This window comes from Notolepis coatsorum (genome assembly GCF_963971535.1).
Source record: "Notolepis coatsorum genome assembly, chromosome: 1".
Lineage (NCBI taxonomy): Eukaryota > Metazoa > Chordata > Actinopteri > Aulopiformes > Paralepididae > Notolepis > Notolepis coatsorum.
The window spans coordinates 123,229,651-123,243,084 of NC_140165.1; the positions used below are offsets into that span (position 1 = coordinate 123,229,651).

Below are 13,434 nucleotides of genomic sequence, written 5' to 3' on the forward strand. Positions count from 1 at the left end.
AGAGACAGGTAGGGTTGTGTATAATATGCGTGTATGTGAATGGACTGTGGGATAGAGAGAGACAGGTAGGGTTGTGTATAATATGCGTGTATGTGAATGGACTGGGATAGAGAGAGACAGGTAGGGTTGTGTATAATATGCGTGTATGTGAATGGACTGGGATAGAGAGAGACAGGTAGGGTTGTGTATAATATGCGTGTATGTGAATGGACTGGGATAGAGAGAGACGGGTAGGGTTGTGTATAATATGTGTGTATGTGAATGGACTGTGGGATAGAGAGAGACAGGTAGGGTTGTGTATAATATGTGTGTATGTGAATGGACGGGGATAGAGAGACAGGTAGGGTTGTGTATAATATGCGTGTATGTGAATGGACTGGGATAGAGAGAGACAGGTAGGGTTGTGTATAATATGCGTGTATGTGAATGGACTGTGGGATAGAGAGAGACAGGTAGGGTTGTGTATAATATGTGTGTATGTGAATGGACTGTGGGATAGAGAGAGACAGGTAGGGTTGTGTATAATATGTGTGTATGTGAATGGACTGTGGGATAGAGAGAGACAGGTAGGGTTGTGTATAATATGTGTGTATGTGAATGGACTGGGATAGAGAGAGACGGGTAGGGTTGTGTATAATATGTGTGTATGTGAATGGACTGTGGGATAGAGAGAGACAGGTAGGGTTGTGTATAATATGCGTGTATGTGAATGGACTGTGGGATAGAGAGAGACAGGTAGGGTTGTGTATAATATGCGTGTATGTGAATGGACTGTGGGATAGAGAGAGACAGGTAGGGTTGTGTATAATATGTGTGTATGTGAATGGACTGTGGGATAGAGAGAGACAGGTAGGGTTGTGTATAATATGTGTGTATGTGAATGGACTGGGATAGAGAGAGACAGGTAGGGTTGTGTATAATATGCGTGTATGTGAATGGACTGTGGGATAGAGAGAGACAGGTAGGGTTGTGTATAATATGTGTGTATGTGAATGGACTGTGGGATAGAGAGAGACAGGTAGGGTTGTGTATAATATCTGTGTATGTGAATGGACTGGGATAGAGAGAGACAGGTAGGGTTGTGTATAATATGTGTGTATGTGAATGGACTGTGGGATAGAGAGAGACAGGTAGGGTTGTGTATAATATGTGTGTATGTGAATGGACTGGGATAGAGAGAGACGGGTAGGGTTGTGTATAATATGTGTGTATGTGAATGGACTGTGGGATAGAGAGAGACAGGTAGGGTTGTAGGGCTGCATCAGGTCGCTAAATATCAATCATGAATGAAGCGATATTTTCACACACATGTAATCAGACAAATAAATTATATATATATATATATTTCATTGTGGTGTGAAAATGTGTCATTTAAATTGTCGTCGTAATCTGATATGGATCTGGCTGGATAACAAAATTCACAATTAATTTCATGTAAAGCTGAACCCACACATCAAACCTGCTAAACCAGGGGTCTCAAACTCAATTTACCTGGGGGCCGCTGGAGGTAGAGTCTGGGTGAGGCTGGGCCGCATCAAATATTCCACAAAAAAAGGGTTTCAAGTATTCAAAAAAAAGTACAACTGATCCAATCTTCTCAATCTTTAGCAATAACATTTCAGAACATGAACAGTTCTTCAGAACATGAACGGTTCTTCAGGCTTCTCAGTGGTGTCAGTGGACTCATCCACAGCTATGGAAATGCACTGTGCATTTTTTTTTATTCTATCACAAAGCAGTTTATAAAAAAAATAGGTAAAAACCATATTATGCGTTTTCATCAATAAATAAATGCTCCACATTTTTTTATAGATTGGGGGCCCCACATTTTTTAATAGATTGGGGGCCCACAAATTGATTCTTTCATGGGGCCCAGAATCTCCAGCTACGCCCCTGGCTGGGACTTTTTCTGTCCATTCACCTTTGAATTGCAGTCGGCTTTTCTTTTACTGACCATCTTTGAAAATGTGATATTTTTCTGCTGGCTGCCTGCTGGCAAAAATAGGCTAATAGCTACATTTATCTCACAGAGATAAAACTGGGAGTGAGTTTACTGTAGATGCGCTGTCAACTCTGCTCCGACTTGAACTGAAAGAGAGAGACGACATGCAGTCCGTGAAGACCCGCCCTACTCCCCTACTCTGCCTCTGATTCGCAGACTGTGGGTGAGGGGGAAAAACGCTGACGGGATGCGTATGTGATTGGACCAGACTCGTACACAGACAGACGGTGGCAGTGCAGGCGGACAGCGCGCAGCACTGCTCGCAGAGGAGAGAGATAGCGAGGATGCATTTGCTTCCACTTTACTTGATATCATATCACTCCGGAATCACGTTTCAACCAAGTCACTAACATAACGTTGCTGTCATGAGCCTGCGCTATGGTAGCCTACAAGTGATCAAATAAATAAAACTTCCAACTCTCGCGCAACGACTCGGCAAACAGTAGTGCACGGGCCGCATTAACACTACACTTTGATGTCCAGTAGGGGGCCGCAAAATATCATCCCGCGGGCCGCAATTGGCCCGCGGGCCGCGAGTTTGAGACCCCTGTGCTAAACCATAAAAAGTGAACAAAGCAGCCCCAAGCGGGGCTCTGCCTAGAGGTCACTGTTTGATCATCACAGATTCTACCTTTAATGGTATTGTATACTACTGTATAGGGGAGTAACGGTACACAAAAACCACGGTTCGGTACGTACCTCGGTTTTTAAGTCACCGTTCGGTACAGGTTTTCGGTACAGTGGGGGAAAGTTTGGCCTTCCAATGTTCCACTAAGGGGTGATGTAGTGTGCAGTAACGAATTGTACTTGTAGGGCGGTCAACGAATATTCTATATTGAAATTGATAATCGACTTGTAAAGATTTTTTTTTTTAAATGATATTGGATTGTAAAAAATAACATCCCCCGGTGGGCGGTCGTTAGTGGTTAACATTCGTTCGGTACACAGCCGTTCGGTACGGTACGGTTCGGTACGGATACGTGTACCTTTACTCCCCTACTACTGTCGTTTTTGGGAGGTTTTACATAATGATTATTGGCTAAAGTAAAACATTTGCTGAGTGCTGTATATGGTAGCTTCATACTTGATCATACGTTTAGGGTGTAAGGTACTTTATGTTATATGGTAGCTTCATACTTGATCATACGTTTAGGTGTAAGGTACTTTATGTTATATGGTGGGTTCATACTTGATCATATGTTTAGGGTGTAAGGTACTTTATGTTATATGGTGGGTTCATACTTGATCATACGTTTAGGTGTAAGGTACTAACTCTGTAGCACCATAACTCTGTAGCACCATAACTAGCACCGAGGCACCGTGGTCATACGCGCCGCCCCCACAGCTCCATCGTCCTCTCGTAAATAATTGACTGCACAAATACAGTATGTCGACTATTAAATATTAATAATCTTTCAAATTTAAAGTTTTCAATAATGAAAATCTTAGTTGATCTCCTCCTCCTCCTCCATCTGGGGACCTTCTGAATGAAAAGACTGCAGAAGAAGAGCCCAAAACATCCTCCCTGTGCGCTCCTCTTCAGCGCAGCCGCGATACATACTGTAGTCTACAGTTAACATAACATACAGTTAACCTGTTAAGCCCGGAGCCCTATTTTCTGAAAATCCGCCTAAAATACACAACTAAATAAATGGAAGATTGCTCCGCTTCTACAAGGTCCATTTGCATGTTCTTGGTATCTAGGGACATCTACGGATCTCAGGGGATGTATTCCCAGTGTCAGAAATACTGTGTCTGTTACTAGGCTTGCTTGAATTGTGATGAAACAAAGGAAAATATAAATTATGATTTTTCTTTGCATCCTTGACAGTGAATAATAACACCATGCTAAAAATGACCAGACATGACAAAACTGCCACTGATCTCGTTCAGCACCTTCTTGAGATCACGTGTACAAAAAAATCTAAGCAAATGAATAAAGGGAAGATGATTAAGATAACGCACGTTTGTTATCACAGTTAAGATAGCATAACATAAGTTTGTTATCTGCAGTTTTCCGGCCCGTCATCGAGCGTCACCGTGGTCCCGTGCCCTCCAGCGCCACGGTCCTCTCATGCATAATTCATACATCTGAATATTTGATGACCTGGTGACCAGTTGCTCTCCTCCATGGAGCATCGCCAGCCCCGTAGAGCTGCTCTGTTGGCCTCGCTGCAGACATGAGGCCCCAGACTCAACCCACCAGCCCCGTAGAGCTGCTCTGTTGGCCTCGCTGCAGACATGAGGCCCCAGACTCAACCCACCAGCCCCGTAGAGCTGCTCTGTTGGCCTCGCTGCAGACATGAGGCCCCAGACTCAACCCACCAGCCCCGTAGAGCTGCTCTGTTGGCCTCGCTGCAGACATGAGGCCCCAGACTCAACCCACCAGCCCCGTAGAGCTGCTCTGTTGGCCTCGCTGCAGACATGAGGCCCCAGACTCAACCCACCAGCCCCGTAGAGCTGCTCTGTTGGCCTCGCTGCAGACATGAGGCCCCAGACTCAACCCACCAGCCCCGTAGAGCTGCTCTGTTGGCCTCGCTGCAGACATGAGGCCCCAGACTCAACCCACCAGCCCCGTAGAGCTGCTCTGTTGGCCTCGCTGCAGACATGAGGCCCCAGACTCAACCCACCAGCCCCGTAGAGCTGCTCTGTTGGCCTCGCTGCAGACATGAGGCCCCAGACTCAACCCACCAGCCCCGTAGAGCTGCTCTGTTGGCCTCGCTGCAGACATGAGGCCCCAGACTCAACCCACCAGCCCCGTAGAGCTGCTCTGTTGGCCTCGCTGCAGGCATGAGGCCCCAGACTCAACCCACCAGCCCCGAAGAGCTGCTCTGTTGGCCTCGCTGCAGGCATGAGGCCCCAGACTCAACCCACCAGCCCCGTAGTGCTGCTCTGTTGGCCTCGCTGCAGACATGAGGCCCCAGACTCAACCCACCAGCCCCGTAGAGCTGCTCTGTTGGCCTTGCTGCAGACATGAGGCCCCAGACTCAACCCACCAGCCCCGTAGAGCTGCTCTGTTGGCCTCGCTGCAGACATGAGGCCCCAGACTCAACCCACCAGCCCCGTAGAGCTGCTCTGTTGGCCTCGCTGCAGGCATGAGGCCCCAGACTCAACCCACCAGCCCCGTAGTGCTGCTCTGTTGGCCTCGCTGCAGACATGAGGCCCCAGACTCAACCCACCAGCCCCGTAGAGCTGCTCTGTTGGCCTCGCTGCAGACATGAGGCCCCAGACTCAACCCACCAGCCCCGTAGAGCTGCTCTGTTGGCCTCGCTGCAGACATGAGGCCCCAGACTCAACCCACCAGCCCCGTAGAGCTGCTCTGTTGGCCTCGCTGCAGACATGAGGCCCCAGACTCAACCCACCAGCCCCGTAGAGCTGCTCTGTTGGCCTCGCTGCAGACATGAGGCCCCAGACTCAACCCACCAGCCCCGTAGAGCTGCTCTGTTGGCCTCGCTGCAGACATTAGGCCCCAGACTCAACCCACCAGCCCCGTAGAGCTGCTCTGTTGGCCTCGCTGCAGACATGAGGCCCCAGACTCAACCCACCAGCCCCGTAGAGCTGCTCTGTTGGCCTCGCTGCAGACATGAGGCCCCAGACTCAACCCACCAGCCTGGATCCCCTCGACCAGAAGAGAATTCGGCGTAATGTTGCAGAACTGCCAGCAGCGCCACTCATGCTGACGGAACACCCAGCGTGTGATTTATTGTTGTTGTTGGGACTAATTCGCTGAAGGGAGGTGTGTGTGTGTGTGTGTGTGTGTGTGTGTGTGTGTGTGTGTGTGTGTGTGTGTGTGTGTGTGTGTGTGTGTGTGTGTGTGTGTGTGTGTGTGTGTGTGTGTGTGTGTGTGTGTGTGTGTGTGTGTGTGTGTGTGTGTGTGCGCTGTAGATGCATGCTCAGGCTTTGGCTACAGTGCGTTAATTACATCTGCTAAATAAGTTTGTTGATGGTGAAATGTAGTGATTGTTCAGCTAACTGATTGTACTTGTCCTTATACTACAGTTATCATAGGTCCATAACTACTCGAGTACTTATACTACAGTTATCATAGGTCCATAACTACTCGAGTACTTATACTACAGTTATCATAGGTCCATAACTACTCGAGTACTTATACTACAGTTATCATAGGTCCATAACTACTCGAGTACTTATACTACAGTTATCATAGGTCCATAACTACTCGAGTACTTATACTACAGTTATCATAGGTCCATAACTACTCGAGTACTTATACTACAGTTATCATAGGTCAATAACTACTCGAGTACTTATACTACAGTTATCATAGGTCAATAACTACTCGAGTACTTATACTACAGTTATCATAGGTCCATAACTACTTGTGTACTTGAGTACTTATACTACAGTAATCTTAGGTCCGTAACTACTCGAGTACTTGTCCTTATACTACAGTAACCATAGGTCCATAACTACTCGAGTACTTGTACTTATACTACAGTAATCATAGGTCCATAACTACTCGAGTACTTGTCCTTATACTACAGTAACCATAGGTCCATAACTACTCGAGTACTTGTACTTATACTACAGTAATCATAGGTCCATAACTACTCGAGTACTTGTCCTTATACTACAGTAACCATAGGTCCATAACTACTCGAGTACTTGTACTTATACTACAGTAACCATAGGTCCATAACTACTCGAGTACTTGTCCTTATACTACAGTAATCATAGGTCCATAACTACTCGAGTACTTGTACTTATACTACAGTAATCTTAGGTCCATAACTACTTCAGTACTTGTCCTTATACTACAGTAATCATAGGTCCATAACTACTCGAGTACTTGTACTTATACTACAGTAATCATAGGTCCATAACTACTCGAGTACTTGTCCTTATACTACAGTAATCTTAGGTCCATAACTACTTCAGTACTTGTCCTTATACTACAGTAATCATAGGTCCATAACTACTTCAGTACTTGTCCTTATACTACAGTAACCATAGGTCCATAACTACTCGAGTACTTGTCCTTATACTACAGTAACCATAGGTCCATAACTACTCGAGTACTTGTCCTTATACTACAGTAATCATAGGTCCATAACTACTTCAGTACTTGTCCTTATACTACAGTAACCATAGGTCCATAACTACTTCAGTACTTGTCCTTATACTACAGTAATCATAGGTCCATAACTACTTCAGTACTTGTCCTTATACTACAGTAATCTTAGGTCCATAACTACTTCAGTACTTGTCCTTATACTACAGTAATCATAGGTCCATAACTACTTCAGTACTTGTCCTTATACTACAGTAATAATAGGTCCATAACTACTTCAGTACTTGTCCTTATACTACAGTAATCATAGGTCCATAACTACTTCAGTACTTGTCCTTATACTACAGTAATCATAGGTCCGTAACTACTTCAGTACTTGTCCTTATACTACAGTAACCATAGGTCCGTAACTACTCGAGTACTTATACTACAGTAATCTGTGTTTCCTCAAACATGGACTCGTGGTCCATGACAACATCTTGCCGTCTCCACGTTCACTTTGGGAGAAGGCTGAGATCGAGCTGCATTAGAGAACTCTGAATATATAGTTTAGACTGACAGGGAGGGTGATTTAGATAATGACAAGTTTTTTTGTGACGAGCTCTAGCTTAATAACTTGCGGTGGGATGTGGCTAATTTGAGCAGGTCTCAATGAACCAGTTCAAACTCTGAGACACGTCCATTAAGGTCTGGTGGGGCGTAAGTTCCATTCCCAGCATTACACACTCCACTGACCTAGAGACCGTCCTGCTCAAGAGGGGGGGGGGGGGGGGGGGGGGGGATGCGTTGATGAAGCGATGAAGCAACTCATTAACTACACTTGAGATGAATGTGAGATGCCTCACTTGGCATGGCCCATCTCACTCCAGGGTGTGTGTGTGTGTGTCTGCTCTTTGGTAAATTACCTCAACCATGAGGACATTTTTAACAATAGATCATTTTAAGGTTGGGGATTAGGTTTGAGGTTAAGGTTTGGTTCAGGGGAATGAAGTAGAGTCCTCACAAGTTAATAATAACTTTATTTGTATAGCACTTTTCATACAGAAGTTGCAGTTCAAAGTGTTTCACAGCAGTAAAAAATACAGGGATAAGCGAGCATAAAAAAGAGAGAGAGGTAGCAAGGTAAGGTAAATCAGTGTTTCACATTAGGATCTAGCATCCCAATAGGCCTCTCTGTTTACAGTTTCATTCAGTAATACAAATAAGTTAAACGGACATAAAATTGTTCTAACATACAACAGAGCAGTGCATCCGTTTTTAATTACAACAGAGCAGCGCATAGGATGTAGTGAGATCAAATTTGCATGAAATAAAATAGTCTTCACAAGTGTAAGATAACCCGTCATCTGCTGTTCTGTGAAGTGTTGTGTTTGTTATTTGTTGTGTTGTTGTCTTACTGGCTGTCACACTGTCCACCCTGTTATCTTACTGGCTGTCACACTGTCCACCCTGTTATCTTACTGGCTGTCACACTGTCCACCCTGTTATCTTACTGCCTGTCACACTGTCCACCCCGTTATCTTACTGGCTGTCACACTGTCCACCCCGTTATCTTACTGGCTGTCGCACTGTCCACCCCGTTATCTTACTGGCTGTCACACTGTCCACCCTGTTATCTTACTGGCTGTCACACTGTCCACCCCGTTATCTTACTGGCTGTCACACTGTCCACCCCGTTATCTTACTGGCTGTCACACTGTCCACCCCGTTATCTTACTGGCTGTTACACTGTCCACCCCGTTATCTTACTGGCTGTCACACTGTCCACCCTGTTATCTTACTGGCTGTCACACTGTCCACCCCGTTATCTTACTGGCTGTCACACTGTCCACCCTGTTATCTTACTGGCTGTCACACTGTCCACCCTGTTATCTTACTGGCTGTCACACTGTCCACTAGGGCTGACCTTTGAATTTTTTTTGGCAATCGAAGCTTCGGGGCCAAGCTTCGATTTTAATTCGAAGCTTCGAATAAAAAAAAGTTTTTTTTTTTTTTTTTTAATATATATATATATATATTTTATCTTATGTTGTGGGACTTGTACAGCACTTTGGTAAACTTTGTTGTTTTTAAATGTGCTCTATAAATAAAGTGGATTGGATTAATGAATTAAGTAGCCCCTTTCGTGACTGTGACGCAGCCAACACGGCTGTGTGATTTAATTCAAGGTGGATCGCTGTTGTCATTTGAACAACTTCAGATTTCATGGGAACTACCAATCTCCCAAATCAATAATGTTTAAGATGAATGAAGTAAGATTTTGATTATTTGAAATATGGCCTGTGTAGACTAAACTATGCACAGAATTATGTCAGTCTACAAGGTCCGGATTCTACATGGTCCGGCAATGTAGACCTTGTAGACTCCACTACAGACCAATTATCAGTGAATGTTCATGCATTTTTAAGAAGGGCAACTTCCACAAAAAAACAAAGAACGCACCAAAACATCTCAGTAGCACCTTATCTAAATGTTCTATTTCATATATGGAGATTCATATTTATTTATGTATTGCATGCATTTCTACATAGTATTTCCTATTTTGTTTATTCATCCCAGTATCTTTCTTTCTTATGTGTGGAATTCTACAAGGCATTTACATTCACATTCACATTTAGTAATTTAGCTGACGCTTTTATCCAAAGCGACTTACAAGTTCTGTACGACAGGTCATCAGGAAGGATACAACTCTATCAGCTGAGTAACAATATTCATCAAAGTGTTGCGTGTTACAGTGTAGGTTAGTTTATTAGGACAAGTGCATGACAGTGAGGTTAGTTAGGGTTAGATTAAAAAAAAAATTATTATTTTATTTCAGATAATGGTTGAAGAAGTGCGTCTTTAGTCGACGGCGAAAGATTGGATGGGATTCGGCTATCCTAACTGGGGTGGGTAGTTCATTCCACCATTGTGGGGCAAGGACTGAGAATAGGCGTGTAGGTGGTGTATATGTGTTTGAGGATGATATCCTTCAAACAGGCAATAGTGATGATATAATTTGGGCAGTGCTGAGCTGGGTTACTTTCCTCCAGTGTATTTGTCCCCCAGCCCCACCCAATGGCCCCATGCACACACACACACACACACACACACACACACACACACACACACACACACACACCGAAGTAAAAAGAAAAAGAAAAATTTGAAAAAAAAAATCGTTTTTTTTTTTTTTTTTTTAACTTCGTTTTTTTTTTAATGTTCGAAGCTTGTGCCATCGAACGAAGCTTCGAAGTATTTAAGACAGCCCTACTGTCCACCCCATTATCTTACTGGCTGTCAGACTGTCCACCCCGTTATCTTACTGACTGTCACACTGTCCACCCCGTTATCTTACTGGCTGTCACCCTGTCCACCCTGTTATCTTACTGGCTGTCACACTGTCCACCCTGTTATCTTACTGGCTGTCACACTGTCCACCCCGTTATCTTACTGGCTGTCACACTGTCCACCCCGTTATCTTACTGGCTGTCACACTGTCCACCCTGTTATCTTACTGGCTGTCACACTGTCCACCCCGTTATCTTACTGGCTGTCACACTGTCCACCCCGTTGATGCATCCGTAACAGAAGAATTAGTACTGGAAATAGGTTTCATACTTTCTTGGTGGATTTTGACTATACCTTCATACCTTGTGACCGGTAGACTAGAGCAGCTAGTCACAGCAGTAGCAATGACGTTAACGTTACTTGACGATTCACTTGACGTTTGCAGTGGTCGTTGCATAGTGTTTAATTGTACAGAGTTTTTCTCCACTTGCTCACGGACCTTGCCTTATAGTTTTGGCATTTCAATTTGGCTGAGAGGATACTTGCTTTAGCGCAGCAATGGGCTAACGTTAGCCGCTAAGCTAACATTCTAACGTGACTCCGCGGCACCAGTTCCATTAGTGAGGAAAGGGGGGGAGGGGGGTTATATTGATGAGGCTTCAAACAGGTTCAAAGATAACTTCACATTTATTCACTATTCGTGTCTTTATATCGCTTTATCCATCAGGCTGCTCCCGTTTCCAACTCTGTGTCTTGACAACCCTGGTGTGACATCATCAACTACGGCAACTTAGGACGCTCAAACCTCAAACTCAAACCTATTGCATCACGCTCTCTCTCTCTACGTTGTCAAACATTTACAGTACACTAAAGTTAAATTATGTTGGAGTTTTATTGTGTTTGAGTTGTTTGAGGGAAAGAACCCTCCTGTCCTGCTGTAGTTTTTTTTTTCACTTTGTGCCGCTTGATTTGATTGTATTTCATGAAAAAAGTGTTTTTCAGAGATGGAAGTAACTTGCGAAAAGGTTTTGCATTTTTTTATTGCAGTTTTGCACAATAAATATTCTTAAAATACCTCTGTACTATGTGAAATATGTCCTAGTAATACAAGAGTACAGTAATAGCTGCCATACCAGTGTTTTACCCCTTCAGAAGCATTTATATAGACATTTTAAGATAAATGAATATACCTTGATATATACAGTACCGTTACCGTCTATGCTTCAAATTATACCGTGATATAAATTTTAGACCATACCGTCCAGCCCTACGTTGGCGCTCTGTCTGTCCGTCTCTTACAGCCTGAGTTCAACACACAATACATGTTAAAACTACATATCTCTATAGATATGCACTTCACAAACATTTCAAGTGAAAACCAGTGATTTTATTCACAAGTATGGAAAAGTCTGTGTGTGTTTAAGTGTGCTAAACACTTTGACCTTGTCTAGCCTACCTTCTGAGGTCACAGGTGTGTCTGCCTGTCTGCCTGTCTGCCTGCCTGTCTGTCTGTCTGTCTGTCTGTCTGCCTGTCTGCCTGCCTGCCTGCCTGTCTGCCTGTCTGCCTGCCTGTCTGCCTGTCTGTCTGTCTGTCTGTCTGCCTGCCTGTCTGCCTGTCTGCCTGTCTGTCTGTCTGTCTGCCTGTCTGTCTGTCTGCCTGCCTGCCTGCCTGTCTGCCTGCCTGCCTGCCTGCCTGCCTCCCTGCCAGTCCTTAAATAAGAGCAGTGTTTCTGTGCTTAGAAGGAAAGGGTTTTAAGAGTTTTTTGGGTCAGACCTCATGGGGCAGTCAGTTCCCCTTAACAAGATGCTCTGAGTGCAGACACACACACACACATACACACTCTCACACACACACACACATACACACATACACACACACACACACACACATACACACATGTACATACATACACACACACATATGATGCACACACACACACACACACACATACATACATACATACATACATACATACATACATACATCAGGCCACGTGAGCGGATCGGCGCGGCCGAGAAATCCGCTCTTCGCTCTTTAAAGCTTGGTCCGCTCCGCTAATCGATCATGTTGACCCCGCCCCCAAGTCGCTCTCCGCTCGCTCCCCGCTCACCTTGAATCGAGCCCCGCGCCAGATCGCTCGGCAGATTTTTTATTTTTTTTTGGAGCATGGTGTAAATCAGCTCAAACTACAACAGTCTACACCCCCTGGGCCCCTTAAGAATTGTTTGTATTGAGCCGCATTGTAATTGTACCCATTCTGCAATGTTAAATAACGTTGTTTATCCATCCACTAGCTCTATTAAGCGATGATAGGCTAGCCGAGCCACAATGCTATGGTCGCTGCCATTAACGTTAGCATGTAAGCTAACGTCAACAACAATGGCGTCGATACGTTTTCTAACAGGAGTGAGTGTGGGCGTCTCTACAGTGACAAAGCCTGAAACGGATATCACAGGTTCACCCTTCTCATTGGTTGAAAATGGCCTTCATGTTTGTACATCGCCATCTGTTGCTTTGGCATTGTACTGCATGTATATTACATCAACAGTGTTAAACCACTGTGAGCGACCTGGAGTGGATTGGAGCGGAGGAGAACTCTCGCTCCGGACGTCGCGCCGACCCATTTTAAAACCCACTCCTCGCTCACGTCAAAACCGCCCGCTCCGCGCCCCGCGCCGCTCACGCTCCGATCCGCTCACATGGCCTGACATACATACATACATACACATACACATACACGCACATGCACACACATACATACATACATACATACATACATACATACATACATACATACATACATACATACATACATACACATGCACACACACATACATACATACACATCTGTTATTCTTGGAAGAGGCCAAGCGACTGTGAGGGGGGCGGTCACTGCGAGGCGGTGAGGGGGGCGGTCCCTGCGAGGCGGTGAGGGGGGCGGTCACTGCGAGGCGGTGAGGGGGGCGGTCACTGCGAGGCGGTGAGGGGGGCGGTCCCTGCGAGGCGGTGAGGGGGGCGGTCACTGCGAGGCGGTGAGGGGGGCGGTCACTGCGAGGCGGTGAGGGGGGCGGTCACTGCGAGGCGGTGAGGGGGGGCGGTCACTGCGAGGCGGTGAGGGGCGCGGTCACT

General features: G+C 45.4%; 1 protein-coding gene across 1 annotated transcript in view; it reads left to right on the forward strand.

The window, feature by feature from the left end:
- Nucleotides 1-13,434, forward strand: part of LOC311248943 (tight junction protein 1-like) — a gene marked incomplete at its 3' end in the record, with an annotated part of 73,490 nt that overhangs the window by 1,505 nt on the left and 58,551 nt on the right. The gene's annotated exons all lie outside the window — the stretch shown is intronic.